This window comes from Rhineura floridana, chromosome 6 (assembly GCF_030035675.1).
Source record: "Rhineura floridana isolate rRhiFlo1 chromosome 6, rRhiFlo1.hap2, whole genome shotgun sequence".
NCBI lineage: Eukaryota > Metazoa > Chordata > Lepidosauria > Squamata > Rhineuridae > Rhineura > Rhineura floridana.
Window position 1 is genome coordinate 70,508,393 of NC_084485.1, and position 17,814 is coordinate 70,526,206.

Consider the following 17,814-nt stretch of genomic DNA (forward strand, 5'->3'; position numbering starts at 1 on the left):
AGCACAAATTTCCCCTAAGTATCTTGCAATTATGACTTTTATTTTCATGAGACCCTTTGGGTTCCTGCATTAGGATGGGTTTTAATCTATTCTTCTCTGACTCTGTGGTAAACAATATTTTTCCCTTCACACCCTCACAAACCTGCAGTGTTAATAATTCTCTGAGGCTTGGACACTGGGGGCTTACGCTGGGCAGTTTTCCTGGTTAATGGTTACACCATGGAAGGAAGTGGACTCATCTCCCAGTTCTTTTTTCCAGTACTTGCTTGCGCATTTCCTTCCTCCCTCATAACTGTTTCCAAAACAAAAGAGAGATTGTAATTTGATGGCTCAATTCAACTCCTGTGACTGCTTGGATGCCTTCCCAGAGACTGACACTCTCCAGCTAGATTTCCTCTCCCAGCTCCACATGGAGGAGAGAGGGAGCGAGGAAGAGGGAGGGAGAGAGAGAGGGAGAGAGGGGGGGACTCTGGATGGGGTTGGGGAAGGGTTAGATGCTACAGAGTAATGATGAATGATCAGCAGCTATGCCTTTAGAAAAAGTGGAAGCAGATGACAAGGTCATATGCAACAACAAGGACCCTGTTTCAGCATGCAGGGTTGTGAAAGTTTCTTCTGTCTAACTGGCACAAATTCCTTGTCCAGTCAGAGAGGCAGACACTGGAGTTCTGTCTGATATAAGGACAGCCTTCCCCAGCCTGGTGCCCTCCATATCATGTTAGACTGCAACTGGCATCAGCCCCAGCCAGCACAGTCAATGGTCTGAGAGGATGGGAGCTACAGTCCAATGACTTTTGAAGGGCTTGTTAGGGAAAGCTGTTTAAGGGAGGTATTATCTGAGACAGTTCACCAAACCACACTCAGAGGGTCCTAGGAGATCTACTTTGTGGCTGAACAGCAGAGAGAGAGAAGAATGGCTTTGTACAAATTCAATTTTACATTTGTGTCATGACTCTGGGATGCCATTACTCCTTTGCCCCAAAGCTCCATTCATGGAAGCACTCTCGGTAACTAAAATCCCCTGGCCTAATAAGCAGACAGTTCTTTTGCTGGGGTTCACACATGCCTGTGTCTAGCTCAGAGCTGCCTCTTCCAATATAATTAGTACAGAGAGCTCAGGTTATGCTGGTCTGCACCTGGGTCAATAATTAACTTAGCAAATTAACTAGCAAATGAGGAAAAACAAAAAGATCAGATTTTTCTGGTTCCCAGCACCTTACTTCCCAAAATGCTGTAATAGCACAGATAACTTAAGCTAAGGAGTTTCCAGAAAGGTAGCCATGTTAGTCTGTTGTAGCAAAAACTAAAAGAGTCTTGTGGCACCATAAATACTAACATATTTATTAGTATAAGCATTTGTGGACCATCATCTGCTTCATCAGATTACATGAAGCAGAATCCTAAACTGTAATACCACTAAGGCACTCTGCAAGGTGTCCATACTTGAAGAAAGAAACTTCAAAGGGAAACTCCAGCAGGAAACCACTGTAATACAATTTATTATGCAATTCAATTCCGTCAGTTATGGCTTAAATCATGACTGTGGTTTATCATCACACTGTTTGCGTTAACCAGTTTAACAATGCCAGGATGTTTGTGTTATCACCAATACTGTTTTGCTGACTGGTTGCTGTATCACCTTGCTAATTGGTCACTGTAAGTATTTTGATTTCAGGTAATTTCACTGTCTGTTCTTTTTGCATTTAATTTCCCTTTGAACTCACTCCTCTACATTCCCACCCCCTTCATACTTGCTAATTTAGGATTACACTTCATTCATCTGATAAATGAAACCCAAAAGCTTATGTCATAATATATTTGTTAGTCTTTTAAGTGCCACAAGACTATGTTCTTCCAGCTAAAGAGCAAAAGGTGTGGAAGGCTGCTGTTTCTCTGGATTTCAAGAAGAACCGGCCATATTAAGGAGTGTCTAGTTGCATATATGCAAAAGCGGAAAGTGTGTAGGAGGAATAACTTCTCTCCCAACATCCTGTGCATTTTAACATGCAAAATTAAGCCTGGCTTGATTGGCAATATTTCACCAGGTGGATATTATCATGTAAGGCGGATTGTGTAATAACGCAGGTGAGAGGAATCTTGCACCACAAAATTAATACTCAACAGGGATTTGGGAGATGAAATCTGGTTCATCAAATTGTTGTGAGATTAGAGAAGAATAAAAAAAACCTTGTGTATCTCCCTTCATCTGTTTTTCCTCAAAACCATTCCAATTACGAATTCAGCACACTACAGCACACATTGCCCTCAATCATTTCTCACTGAAATTAAATTTCTGCAGGAATGGGACCTAGATAAAAACTAAAAGCTGAAGACACTTAGACCACCAACAAAACATGAAGCCAACTGTTGACTTGGTACAACTGTCATAGGGAGGCCACTTGAGTCAGCCTTCAAATGGCAGCTTCTTCTTGTAGTATCTGTAATGTGTACATCACTGCCATTGTGGGAAGAGATTCCATGTGGTGTGGAGGGGTGATCCACACTTGAAACAGCTTGCATATGGTAACATATGACATATAGACCAGCCCTCCTATCCTGACTGTGGTTGTCACTTGTACCTTTAAGGGTCCAATTGTAAAATATAAATTAAAAGAATGATTTTACACACCACCTTAGTTTATAGTATTTAAATAGCTGAAACTAGAACACCACTCCTAGAACACTGTTACTATTCCTAGAACACTGTTACTGGACAATTCCTGGCCAGGAGGACCAACCCTATTAGAAATCCTCATGACAGCCATCTTTAGCACAGGATGCTCCATTGGCCTGCAATTCAGATAACACTAGACTGGGATTCAGAGGGCCATCAGTACGTCATAGATCTCCATTACTTAATTAAGAACTATGGAAAGACAGGCACAGCCAGCAGAGAAAACATTCCAGACAGAAGGACAAGAAAGCCCAATAGAAAAAACAAACACATGAACTCTAATGTGGCATATGTGAGGCGCTGGCAGAAGCCCTAGAATCCCATCCTATCGTCCAGAGGTCAACTGCAGAAGACGGAAGAGGGAGGCAGAATGTTATCCATCCCTACCTGCAAAGATAAATTGACTGTAAGTAAAATTTCCGTTTTTGTAGATAGGGTGGATGACATTCCTCGTTAGGGATTTAGCACAGCACTACCCAGACTTCCAGGGTGGGCTTCCTCTGCAGCCATCTAACAAAGCAGAACCCTCTGGAGTACCTTCCTACTGAAGATGGTTCCTGAAAATGAGAGTCAATTTTATAGTTCTTCACAAATGTGTGTGGTGAGTCCCAGGTATCAGCCCTGCGGATATCCAAAACATGGAATCCTGCACTACAGGCAACTTAGGTAGTCTCACCACACACGGAATGCACCATAAAGGGGTAGCTCTTTCCCCAGGGCCTATAGTCCTAGCTGTTTGCCTTCCTCAACCACCAAGCAATAGAAGATGAGGAAAACATCTTGTCTTTGGTTGGCCCAGAAAACACAAAAAGTGCCTCTGATTTCCAAAACTATAACATCTGAACCAGATCAAACCTCAGAGCCCTCCTGACATCCAATGAGTGCCACCTACGTCCTTGCAAACATGATGGATTAGGGCCGAATGAAGGCAGGACAGCCTCCTGCAACCTGTGGAAAAGTGAGTTGACTTTCAGAAGAAATTATGGGTCCATGAAGAACACCACCTTATCTTATCAGTGCAGATGAGCACATGAGCTCTCTCAATCGCTGAGGGAAACCACTCTCGGGCCAAAACTGGTCACCAGCAGCTCAAGGATGTTGATACTTATGTCCAATTCCTGGTCAGCCCATATCCCCTGCACCACTTGGTGACTGATGTGGACACCTCACCTGGAAAGACTTGCAATGGTCGTTAGAGCAAGCCTCTGAGGACTGTCCCCCCGTGGTGAGACAGTGAGGGGCCAATAATCAATTGAGCTCCACTCTCACCTGGAAAAAACTTCCACCGACAATTGTCATTTCTGAAGAATCTGGCTCTGATAAGCTAAGAGTAACTGTTGGAGTGACCTGGAATGGAACCGAGCCCACAACACCATATTGTAGGTGGACACCATCAAGTCTTGAAGTTGAGTCAGGACCATGAGATCCACAGAGTGCTGGGAGATAACACATTGAAGGAGACTGCGCAGTGTCTCAACCCTGTCCTGCATCAAACACATGCAGACCTGGAACATGTCCACATGAACTAACGAACTGGGCAGGACACACATGAACATGTCCATGTGACTAATGAACTGGGCAGGACACAGGATGCTCTTTTCTTCAAGGCCCATGCTCTTCAGCCAACTTAGGGTAAGTAACATGTCCTCTCGACACAGGGATTTTGAATGGGCCTTCACCAGGATATTATCCACATAAAGGTGGATGCAGACTCCCATAGTGTGAAGAAACACAGTAACCAACACCTTCATGAAAACCCACGGTGCCAATGAGAGGCCAAAGGGTAACGGCCAATATTAGTAGTGCCTGTTTCTGTATGAGAATTGAAGGAACTTCCTGTAAGAGGGCTGGTTGGAATGTGAAGATATGCCTTGTAGATGTCCACAGAGGCCATCCAATCTTGAGTACACCCATCTTGAAATGTTTCTTGGAGATCCACTTGAGGACCCATTTGAAGTCTAGGATGGCTTGTATGTTACTGTTCTTTTTTGGCATTAAGAAAAAAATTGAATACACCCCTGATTTCCTCTGCAAGGATACAACCAGCTTGATGGTACTGATCTACAACAGATGGCAGACTGCCAACAGATAAGTTGTAGTGCTTTTCCGGAATCTGAGACTTAGTGGTGGGAACAAACTGGTTATGGGGAATCCTTGTGAAATCCAGAGCACAGCCCTGTGACACAGTGTTCAACACTCCCCAGTCTTAAATTACCTCTTCCCACAGGTAAGCAAGCAATAACAGCCAGGCCCCCACTGGCAATTCCACCCTGCAATTCGTGCCATGCTGAGGAAACTTTTTAGCCCCCTTTTTGAATTTGCTGCAGGGGAAGGATTTACCCCCAGTTCTGGGATTTACCCCAGTACCCCTGTGTACCCCTATCTTGCTGTCCCATTTTGGTCTTGGAAAATTGTCAGGAGGGACAAATAAACTGACCAGGGCACCCTATGGTCCTCTCTATGACCTGATGGAAGGACTTTCTTTTTATCCATGGTCTCTACCAGATGGGGTTCCATAGGTTTCCCAAAAGGTTTCCTTCCTGAAAAAGGAAGAGCAGTAAGATGCACCTGAGATGTAGCATCCACTGCCCATTAGCATAGCCAGACATTCTGTCAAGCTACAGTGAAATGTGCCACAAACTGCAATACATCCATAGAGGCATCAGCAGAAAGAGAGGAAGCAAGGGCCATTTTCTTAAAACTGTCCTTAATAAACTTAGGCACATCAGCCCTAGTACCCATCTCCTCTGCCCTCATAAACACTACCCTCAAAAACACAGAGGAAGCAACTAAAGCCCTAAAGGCCCAGGCATTGGCCTCATAATTCTGCTTTAGTGCCATCTCAATGCACTTGCCACATGGATCCTTAGGACCCCCTTCCCCATCAGAAGGAATAATGGATGGAGAGGCTGAAGCAACCATCAGAAAACATGGGCAATCCAAAATCCAGTCAGCAACCACATACTGCTTGGTCAGCACCTTAGGTTTACTGGGTGCAGCCCACTCAGCATTCTAAACTGCATCAAAGGCCTGCAGGGGACTATGACAAACACTGTGTCAACTGAAGGAAAGCCCTTCTTAGCCCCACCTGTTCCTGAAATGGACGGTACTTTAGAACCCTCCTCTGCATCAGTTAACTGCACCACCCTATGAGCTTTCACCAAAAAGGGATGGAACACATCAAAGTTGAAAAGTTGGGGTTGTGGCTTCATCACTTCTCCTCCGACAGCTCTCCCTCATTCTTGTTAGGTTTATCGGGAGAGGCATCAGAGATAACCTCTTGAACCACCTTAAATGGCTGAGAATCCTCCTCCTCTACTGGGAGAGGAACCTGAGTCCGGAACATGTCAGGAGGTATCTGGGGTGCAAAAGACACTTGTTCAACAGTGGCCTCTACCCAGGGCCACTTAAAGAGAGGCAGCTGTCTATCTGTAAGGCCTCTCTTGAAGAACCCACAGAGCTGTGGGAGCTCCCCCTCCCATATCTTTTCAAACCAGATCTGTGCCTTTTTGTACATTTGTGTGCATATTTCCCCTTAGTCTTAGATGAAGAATGAATAGAATCCTTGATCTCAGAGGAAATAAACGTCTTAATCCATGACATAATTTTTGGAAATTCAGACTGTGAGGGAAAAGCCATATGGGCATCAGAGGAAAGAGGTGTACTCACCACCACTCCCCCACACTTGGAGCAGGTGAGGAAACTGTTGCAGACCTTCTAGAGCTGCCAGACACAGAACCATCGCCATTTGAAACAGAATCATGGTGGGAGATTACAGAAGCAGCAGGGGAAGCCATACTGCCCACCCCTGAACAATTCTTGTGCACTAGCAATAAGCGTGGGGAAAAAACAATATGCGGGTACTGCTGCCACTACTTGCCTGAAGAAAATCCCCAGCGCAATCAGCTCACCAGCAGAGAAAAAAGAGTGAGGTGGGGTGGGGAGGAATTGCCAGCCGCCACAATCTTCCCATGTACAGGCAGGGAGACAAGCCCACAACAGGACTAATAAAGAAAACTGGGAGGGGGTGTAGTGAAATATGTCTTTAGGTTAGATGCACAGCAAACAAAGAGTTAACTTTCTCTAGAGGGTATTGCACACCCTAGGGTGAGCTAGACTGATTTAGTTACTGGAGTTAGTGAGTCAGTGTTGTGTGTGCTGGGTGAGGCCTAGCACAGAACAAGCTCAGATGTTTTACTGTTTAAGAATTGTTAAATAAAGAAGCTCTTATTTTATCCTCGGTCTCATCCTGATCAATATAAGGGGTGAAACACAAAAACTCAATGGCCCCATTTCACGAGGAGAATAGAGGTGTGCTGGGCAGCTGCTGCAAGGCGAAGCCCAGAAGTGACAGGCTAAGATAGTAGCCCTGCTTCACCAGTGGAATTGGAACATGCCAGGCAGGCAAACAAAGACAACACAGCTTCAGCAAAGCAGCCAAAATGGCAGTCCTACTCACAAAAGCAATGGAGCAAACCAAGCTAGTCTCCGTTGTGCCACAGAGCAGCTGTTCCTGTGCTTTGAAAGCATCCCAGTAACACACTCTGTTCCCCAGTACAGGGTCACGAGAGGGAACCCAGAACAAAAGGACACGAGTAAGGCAAAGGAGAAAAAACGAAGTAGAGAAGGGGCCTCAGAGCAAGCAGGAAAGAAGGGGGGGGGGGAAGACAGCAAAGAAGGCCAAAAAAGGGAGGGCAAAACAGGCCCAAGGAGATGAGCGAGACTGAGAAGCACACTTTTATTTATTTAAAATATTTCTATCCCGACCTTCTATGCTACAGTAGGGCACTCAGGTGGCTCACAATAAAATCATATACAATAAAATCACAAAAACATTAAAACAGATAAAAATGCATAAAAAACAAGAAAAAGTCACTGAACCAAGGCAGAGGCAAAAAAAAAGTAGAGAAAAAATAATAGGGTGAGAGAAGACGACAAAACTAAGAGTTAGTGAAAAGGCAGAAAAGAAGCAGGTGTCTGAAACAGTTGAAAAGACCACATCATCACAGACAGCAGGCACAGCTGGTCTGGAGGGTGGGATGACTCCTACCCCCGGAGAGACAGCAAAAGGCCTTGAAGATCCTGCCTGTCAAGTCCAGTGGGAGGAGTCATCTCTAACAAGGAATGTCATCCATCCCTATTTGGTAAACCCAAGCTTTTCTGTCTTCTTCCACCACGTCAGAAGTGGTAATGACATCTGTATTACCTGAATTGCCTACAGTTCAGATGATTTCCAGCACTAATGCTAAACAGCTTTAGTAGTTCTCATTAAAAACTGGTATTCCAAAAACTTTGTGCTATGATGACGAGAGGCCTCCTGAGAGGCTTGAGTACCCACTCAAAAGGTTATCAGTTACCTCTGCATGATTTACCTCTCTAGCCTGGTCTTTTCCCAATTTGTTCTTGCTGGGACATGGCGATTTGGCTGTGCCTCTGAATCATTCGGTCACTCATTATGATGCAGAGACACAGCAGAACAATGTAGGCTTAGAAAATATTGTTCTTTCACTTGGAAGCCATGCTCAGAACAGGAACTCATACAGAAACCTTTGTTGGATGGATAATCTTTATTTTTACATAATCTAAAAGTAAATTATACAGCCACAAGAGTGGCTGTATACTATAGTCAGCATGGATTTTTCGCATTCCACAATGTTAAATTGAAAATACCCCCATGCCATTCTGATGCTTCCTATAAGCTCATTTCAAAACAAAACCTTACAAAACGTATGGTCCTGAACTCAGAAATGCTTGCTTAACAACCCTCTAAATTTTCATGGTGATATACAGAACAGTCAGAGAGAATTGAGAGTTCAAAAGGAGAGAGAGAGAAAACAGACCTCTTTTGGACTTTTTTCTGTCAGAGTTCTCATAATTTGTTGAAATTAATTAAAAATAAGCCATGTTCACAGAGTACCTGTAATCCTATTACTAACCTTGCCCCATACTCTTTCATCTTCTGCAGATTAATAGTTTAAAAAAATGTCTGGCTGATTTATAATTAATTTAAGAAATTTAGCATTGAATTCAATTATAAGGCCAGGCATGCTCAGTAAGAACCAACTGTCAGTGTTCTAAAAGCCAGATCCACAGCTGCTGGGCTTGCCTAATCAGGGCCCACCCACACCAGACCTTTATTTCACTTTAGACAGTCATGGCTTCCCCCAAAGAATTGTGGGAAGTGTAGGTGTGAAGTGTTCTGAGACTCTTATTCCCCTGACATGCTCCAGTGGCCAGAGTAGTTTAACAGTCAGCTGCTCTGACTGAAGCTCTGTGAGGTGAACAGGGCATCTCCTAGCAACTCTCAGCACCCTTCACTAACTACCAAATTCTTCCAAGCTACACAGGAAGTGGATTGGACTGTGAAAGACCAACCCAAATTGTGTTTGCATTTTTACAAATTTGTAGGGCAGTACAATATCTCAGAGAGGAAGTCATGTCTCCTGCATCCTTGGTGCATTGACTATAGCTGTCCAATTTCCCTGCTTTTTAAAGTTTGATAGAAATATCTGTGGGCTATAGTACATTCTTAAACCACAAGGGTTTTTTGCCTATTTAGTGAATCTTCTCCAGGCCACAGCATAAGAGTGAAGTGTGTCTTCAGTTTTAATTCAGGGGAGGCTGTAGAGAAAGTGTAACCCATCAGAAAACTGGTGAACACACAACACGAAGCTGGGGGTAAAAAATAAACAAAGCTGTTACCATCTGGCTTAACCTGGCCACTGACCTTCCGTGAGGATTAATCCTTTCATGTGGTCTAACTCAGTGGTTTTATGTGACTAATCAATCAGGCCAGCTCTTGCTCCAGACAATTCTTTGTAATCAATCCTGATAATCAGTAAATTCCATTCCAATCTAGGCTGCTTACCAGCTCAAAGGGAATGGCTTCCTTACACATTTATTTAAATCATTCATTTTCCCAATTTACACCCCATCTTTCTTTCCTAATGAAAACTCAAGACAGCAAACACCACCAAAAGTACAATTTTTAAAACCTCTTAAGAGCAGAAGAAAGAAAAGTAACTATTTTATTAGAACAATTTGAATCTGTTTTCCTTCACCGTGCCCTCCTACCCTCCCTCCAAACATCTTCTACCCCAACTATTGTTAATCCCCAATTCTGATATTCCTCTGCAGGATTTTCCATGATAGCCTTTACTCAGAGGCGACATGCTGAAAGACAATGAATTTACCAAAAATAAGTCTGATTAGGCCAAACACTGGAATAATAGGATTGCAGCAGCAAGCAGAGGCAATGCTACCCCAAGACACAATTAAGAACACAAAAAGATTTCTGCTGCGTCAGACCCTGGGTGCTTCCAAAAGATCTGTTTATTAAGTATTCATTCTCATTTGTTTGTCGGGAGGTTAGATGGCATTGCATCAAAGCAAGTGGTATCCCACACTTTCCAGTGCATTTCTTCATGTGGAAAAAGTCCAGTCTTTCAGGAAAGAAGGTTTGTTGCACAAGACCTGCCAACCAACTATAACTGTGCAACCCAAATTTTCTGTTATATGACTGAATCCCTCCTGACCATAGTGACTGTCTGGAAGCACCCAAAAGCCCAGCATCTTGTTTCTGTTTACAATAGTGGCAAGCCACATGTTTCTGTAAAGCCCACAGTGTTCCCAGGAACACTCTCTTCAAAAATAATGCAGGTCTGAATTCCTATATGTTCAAGCAAACGTACAATAATGTGAAAGATGTCAGCCAGTGATAATTTAAGAATGACCTATGTCTCATGCTGTCCTACCCTGCAAGAAAGATGGGAGTGTGTGACTTTGACCATAAGGTTCAATACAGCAGCCAATTCTACACCATCATGCAGCATGATGGAAGCACTCCATGGGGGTGGGAGGAGCTGTGGCAGGCATGAAGCAAGTGTGGCAAGGGTATTCAATGTGTATTTCTGACAAGGAACAATGCAAATCAGCACTGCTTGTCTTACAAACATGTTGCAGAACCACCAACCCACAGATCAGGTCCAACCCCAAAAGCCCTTCCAGCCAATGCAGCACTGGGTAATACTGCAGCTCACCATGGGCTTAGACGAAAGATTTAAACCTCTCTTGTCCAGTCCATTGCCATAATGGGGAAGGAAACTGTACCGTCTCCACTCTTCAAGAACTACCTGTACAGCAGAGGGCATGATTTTCTTCTCCCTTTAAGCTCTGGGCTGGGCAAGATTGGTTTAAATAACAGGGAGGAAAGTACTCCAGCAGCAGTAGCATCTGCTCCCCTCTGCTGATCCGCATGATTTAGTAGGGGAGCAGAGAGGAGGCTCTGTATCTGTGTCTACATGCATCTGTGAGAGTGCAGGTGGCCATGGCCACTTTTTGGCCAAGCCCACCACTGGCATGAAGCCCCCAGAAAAGTTGCAACGAGACGATGTGGCCCATATAGGAGTTTCATGTGAAAATCCACTCTATGGATTATCCATGTAATATAGTCAGGATAGACAGGATAGTTTTCTCTTTTGTGGCCTCCAATGAGAAAACCTAATTCTAAATCAGCCTCCTCTGCATGTACACCATACGACTCCTACCTATTAGAATACACAGGTATGCCTGCCTCCCAACCCATGAAAAAATGAAATGGACTGCCTTCAAGTCGATTCCGACTTATGGCAACCCTATAAATAGGGTTTTCATGGTAAGTGGTATTCAGAGGTGGTTTACCATTGCCATCCTCTGAGGCTGAGAGGCAGTGACTGGCCCAAGGTCACCCAGTGAGCTTCATGGCGATGTGGGGATTCAAATCCTAGTCTCCCAGGTTGTAGTCTAACACTCTAACCACTATGCCACACTGGCTATCAACCCATAATGCGATGAAAAACATTGGTCTTCTTTTGACAAGGCCATCATGATGCCATATGTAGCAAAAATGGCAGTTGTTGTCACATGAATCCGTGGTGATCCATATCTTATTTATTTATTTATTACATTTATATACCACCCCATAGCTGAAGCTCTCTGGGCAGTTTACAGCATTTAAAAACAAATATATAAATTTTAAAACACAAAAACAATTTAAAAACAATTTAAAAACAATTTAAAAACACATGCTAAAATCCCTGGGAGAAGAGGAAAGTCTTGACCTGGCGCCGAAAAAAGTAACAGTGTTGTTGGCAGGCACACCTCGTCAGAAAGATAATTCCATAATTTGGGGGGCACCACTGAGATCCAACTGATCCAATGAATACGGAATATCATATTCATTGGATCAAAAGGAAGGAAGGATGAAAAAGAAGAGGGAAAACTGAGAGAAGTGTCCATAGACAAAATGCATTGTGCCACATCCACAATTCCCTACCAGCATAAACATCCAGAATGCACCACACCACTGGAAGTAGTGCTCAGACCCACAGCTTGCTGTGCTTTTTCCATCACTCCCTCTAGGTGCCATGAATCCAAGGCTGTGTTTCTCACCCCAGCAAGTGGAAAGTGGAGGTGATTTTCCACTCTAACCTGCATTTGACTTTAGGAACTGCAATGTGGCATGCAACACCCACACCAAAACATCATCCTGAAAACAATATTGTTTTCAGTTACAGCTGTAATCAGCCTGGGTGTGGTATCAGCATGGTCTTATCTCATGCCAAACTATGTACCTCTTCAAAGAGGAACACATTTTTCCCAAGGCAAATGGAACAGATTTGTATAAATCAGAAACAATTATGTCTGCAATTAAAAATAAAAATAGAGAATCGTAGTGGGGGAGGGGAACAGGAGTGACTGCCAACTGCAGACCGCTGTAAATCTTTGCACGATGAACCACAACAACTGACATCGCACCTAGCAGGGGCAGGTTGAGACTGCAGGGTAGACAAACCTTAACATACTTCTACTTTGGGATGTTATGAATGAATGGGTAAGAAACAGCATAGGGGGAAGGAGGACACTCGGAATTACCATGAGACCTTGAAGTTGCAACCATGAGAACAGTAATGACCTCAAAAGCACTTTCTTATCTACATGACCAGTTATTCTTGGATAACAACCTCATACCTCACTCCAGCTACTGTTCTGGTTACATATTCAGGCAGTAAATCAAGATGAAACATTTTGATGACAAGAGAGCCACCAGTCCTGACAATATACAGGTCTTTTGACTCTCTTCTCCTTCATATTGTCTTTTTATCAAAACAACAAAAACAAAGTGGGCTTTCGTCCTTTTGGTGCCAGCAGTTTCACAGATAAACACTTATTACTCAGTGTTATTCAATTACTCAATGGACAGCAATGGGTATGGCTAGAACCAGTGCTTTCTTTGATAAAAAATGAGGTGCCAGTGCTCATGCCTTGATAAACGTGCTATGAATACCAGCACAAAATGTTTGCCATGGGGAGCCCCCCCCCACAAGGTGCCAGGGCTCTGTACTGGTGAGTTCCATCATACAAAAAATCCAGGCTAGAACAGCCTAGACTTCTTTGCTTGTGTAGATGGTACAGTAATTATTACTCAGGATACTACCCTCTGATAACAGCCTCTGAATCTTTATTTCGTGAACAATCATACCTGCTACTGGTTACTGCAGTGTCTGAAAGAATAATTAGAGTATAGTCCTAACCATGTCTACTCAGAAAAGAACTTCTGAGTAGACATGATTAGGATCGCGCAGTCAGTGGCTGATCTGTATGTTCACCAAAATCATGTGGTAGGATCCTCTTAGGGCTGTGCTACTTCAGACTAGCGGACGGTATTTTTGAATTTTCAGGAGTTAAAACGCAACCCAGTCTGCATCAGTGTTGGAATTGCTTTTTAATATGTTTTTAAACCTTTTTTTAAGATGTCTTCAAAGATTTTTTTAAAAAAGTTTTTAAAGATGTTTTGTTTTAATGTATTTTAAAGTCTGTTTTTATGATGTTTTAAAGTGTTTTTAGTGCTTTTGTTTGTCTCCCTGGGCTCCTGCTGGGAGGAAGGGCGGGATATAAATCAAATAATAAATAAATACATAAATAAATAAATGCACACATCCCATCTGAAATCTAATGATTGCCTTTAGCATTTAAAAGGGTCAGTGCAGACTGATCCTAAGCAAGTTTACTCAGAAATAAATTTCACTTAGTTAATTGGGACTGACTTGGAATTAAGTGTGTTTTGGATTGCAGCCTTCATCTTTCCATAAACATCCTGCACAGCATAAGGCCTCCAAAAGTGTGTCTTGCTCACATGTCCACTTTGGAGTTAGGATTGTTAAATTCTGGCTTGGACATTGGCCTTTTAATTCTAGGAAAAATAAGTTATTGGTTGCTCTCTCCACACTCGTGCAATAATAGCACTAATATCAGTTTAGGTACTATGTGGTTATGTACAGGAAGTATCACAGAATCCATTGAGGAGCCAGATGTTAGTCTTTTTTCTTAGTTCCACAATCCACTCCCCAATAGAAATCCTTCTAAAATATCACTCATGTAGGTAATATCTGCATTAGATGATCCACAGGCCCAAAGGAGCAAGACATATTATGCCCAGACTTATTCTAAGAAAGAGCCCAAATTAAACAAGGAGTAGAGAATCTTTTCTGGCCAACGGCCATGTTCCCTTCTGGGCAACCTTCCGGGGAGGGGCACATTCCAGTAGTGGGTGGTGTCAGAGGCAGAAGTAGGTTGAACTATGAATGCAAATTCTACCTTTGTATCATAACTTTGTTTAAACACATACCTCTCCATCCAGGCAACCAAGAAGCATTATCATGAACATATTCCAGCCAGGCAAAAGCACCCAAGAATGGGCAGCAGGGCCAGTACAGGGTGTGCTGGGGAGCATGTGTGGTCTAAGGAGAATCCCAAGGGCCAGATAGAGAGGCTTGCAGAGCCGCATTAGGCTCCCAGGCCTGAGGTTCCCCACCCTGGTTTAGACTCCAAAGTTTTTCATTGACAGTCTGGGAACATGCGACTAACCTGAGAAAGAACTCCCCTGAGCATGTGCAAAATGTAGAGCAAGGGGCGTCAGAGTAAGCAGAACTAGCCTTTCTTCCCACATCTGAATTGAAGGGGAAGATTTCCAGGTCATAAACTTCAGACAAACTTAAACTACAGCCCTGCCACCTGTCGTTGTTTCCTAAAGGAAGTGCTAACTGAAATTATCAAAAATTATTCTCTGCAATCCAGGAAAACCTGGCAGATACACCAATTGTGACATTATTTAGGATCCCCTGTCACTGTTGCACCAGAAAATGCACTTGTCAGTAATGTAAATTGCTCAGGTCAGTTGCAGGACAGATCACCATGCATCTAAATACGATCAGCCTGCAGACTGGACGTGGTACATAATATGTATAGCCAGAGTTGTGCCCATTATTTTCTCCATTCAACACTCAGCATACCTCATACACAAACAACAATATTTATATACCTTTATCAATCCATTCCTATTTTTTTCCAAATTTCATTTGAACTGTATAACAAAGATAGTCTCTAGGTCAGCTTTTGCCAACCTGGTGCCCTCCAGCTGTTTTGGACTGCAACTCCCATCACCCCAGCCTGGTTGGGACTGATGGGAGTCGTAGTCCCCTTATATACCCACTGTGCTCTGCAGGCAAGGGCCCCCTGCAGATACTAACTATGTCATCAGGAGGTCAGTTCACACAACATAGGAATCTGGCCTTTAGTGTTGTGGCACCTACCCTTTAGAATTCCCTCCCCTTCAATATTAAACAGGCACCATCTCTGTTGCCTTTTTGGCACCTGCCGAAGACCTTCCTCTTTCAACAAGCCTTTTAAGTACAGATCTTATTCCAGTCCTTATCTGTTATCCGCATCTATGCTGGTATTATTTTTTAAAATACATTTTAATTTTTTTTAAAAAAAGAGACACTTTGTTTTTAAGATTTTTTAAAGATTTTTTTGTTTTGTTTTAATATGTTTTATAGATTTTTTAGTGTTTTATCGTTTGTTTGCTTCCCTTTGGGTCCTTCTGGAAGGAAGGGTGGGATATAAACTTAAAAAAATTAATAAATCATCATCATCATCATAGTCCAAAACATCTGGAGAGCACAAGGTTGGCAAAGGCTGCTTTAGGAATAAAAGGCTCACTCTTTGAAAGGGGCCTTTGCTAAGAGCAATTTTCACAAAAGCAAAAATTTCTACATGTGCCATATGTGTGCTTGAAGACAGCCCAATTGTACAAACATCTTTGTCACTTCTAGGACAGCAATATTTTCAGGTCACCGATAAGACGGCCTGCAATTAAAAAAAATGTAGTCCAGCATGATTGATTTGATTGCGATGTATCCTGGATCATACCTGTTAGATTGTGTGCTGCTACCACAATGAGCAACAACATGTCTTCACTGGCCTTATGCATATGCAGTCATATGGGATGGATGCACATATTTTGCTGGCACTGTATGTACATGCCACAGGAAGTTCCAATTGGCAGCATGTTCCTGTACATGCAATGAAACAGACATGGATGCACCCACACATCGAGTGTAACTTACATGAAGCCACAAACGGGAAAGATTTTGCACGCACTTATTTCTATAAGGCGGGATAATTGAGACATATTTATTTCTCTTTCAAAATATTACTCCCTGGTTCCGTTTTCAGTAAGTATCAAGGCAGGAAACATTTCTAAACAGCTCCTCCAAGGTACTCACTCATTTGCAGTAAAAGATTTAAAAGAGGACTAAAGATGCAACATGTAATCCTCATTAATACGAAGTTTGTGACTGAATACACTTGCAGCCTTTTTCTTACTTACCAGATAGTAAGTTCTATTGAACTCAAAGGCTGTAAATGGCTTTAAATATATTGTGGGTTCTGGCTTTAAATATACTGTGGATTGCAAATTTAAGAAAAACTATACAAAATTGTTTCTTTTCCAACACAAGAGCTAGTGCAATCCACAGTCCATCCAAAGTCAACAACAAAATTCGTATGGATTTGAATAGAGCTGGATTACACCATGTTTCAGTACTTCTATTTTGATAAACCTGCACAGGAACATAGGTAACAGCCTTGTGCCAAATCAGACCATTAGTCCATCTAGCTCAGTATTGCCTACTCTGTCTGGCAGCGGTTCTCGAGGATATCAGACAGGGGTCTCTCCCCCAGGCCTACCTGGAGATGCCGGGGATTGAACAGGGAACTTTTTTTGCACGCAAAGCAAATGCTCAGCTACTGAGCTACAGCATATATACGGCATAAGGAAGATTTAAAGAGATTTCAGGTAACAGACGGCAAAGCCCGCCCCCCCCTTCTTTACAAGATACTTTGCTAAGGTAGCCAATCCATGCCCCGCTACTCCCCATAGCCCTCAAGGTTTGAGGTGTGAGGAGTCGCCCCTCAAGGAACAGCCTGCCTCTCTCAGCGAAAAGCTGCGACAGATCACTTACCTGCTGCTGCTGTTTTTTACCGGGGTCGGCTCTTTTCTGCGGGCGGAACGTTCAGGAACTTGAGCCCCTGCCTCGCTTCACTTGACAAGAGGCACCAGCCGCCGCGCCGCCGCCGCCAATTGTGCGGACGTCGCCCCCTCGCCGCTGCCGTTACTTTTCCCCGGGTTCTAGGCGAAGGCAGCCACCAGCTCTTTCCCCACCACGCTCCACCTGCCCTGACAACGAGAGCCTTTCTGGCTCAGCCCGCTATGGAAAGTTTGTGGTGGAAAGCGAAACAAAACCAGCTCCGTTGGGCTTGAGAACTGCTAGTAATGGGGCTAGATGCCGTCGTCGTTAGGACTTCCCCCCCTTCCTTCTTTTTCTTTCCTCTGTCTTTTTTTTTCTAAGCTGCTTGCCCTGGAAACGCGATCTGTGTCCGCCAGCGGGGTACTAATTAGAGACCTTTCTCTCTAGCATAAACCCACAGAGGCAGCCAATAACAGAGAACCATAACAGAAGGCAGGCGTCTGTCCCTCCCCCTCCTTTTTTCCCTTCCTGCTTTTCCTTTATTTATTTCCACTATTTCTAAGTCGCCTTTCAAGGTTTAATGCCTCCTCAATATGGCTTTCCTTTAATAGCAAATGCACAGTTTCATCAATGAATTAACATTAAACATACACAATTCACATTACAATAAAACAGTCAGTTTAAATAAGCCCTAAAATCTAATAAATGTAAACTAGAACCAACAAAAATTCTAGCAGCAGCATTTATGATAAAACCTTCAGTTAACAGCCAGGGGACACTGATGAGTTTTAA

The 17,814-nt window shown here is 43.2% G+C and overlaps 1 protein-coding gene across 2 annotated transcripts in view; it reads right to left on the reverse strand.

The window, feature by feature from the left end:
* The window catches only part of PRICKLE4 (prickle planar cell polarity protein 4), a 37,570-nt gene extending 20,051 nt beyond the window's left edge, over positions 1-17,519 (reverse strand). The window contains exon 1 of one of the 2 annotated variants that reach the window (XM_061632278.1): positions 17,017-17,519. The gene's annotated coding sequence lies outside the window, so the exon portion shown is untranslated. The remainder of the gene's footprint in view (positions 1-17,016) is intronic. The other variant, XM_061632277.1, reaches the window with a different exon arrangement.
* Between the last annotated feature and the right edge of the window lie 295 nt (positions 17,520-17,814).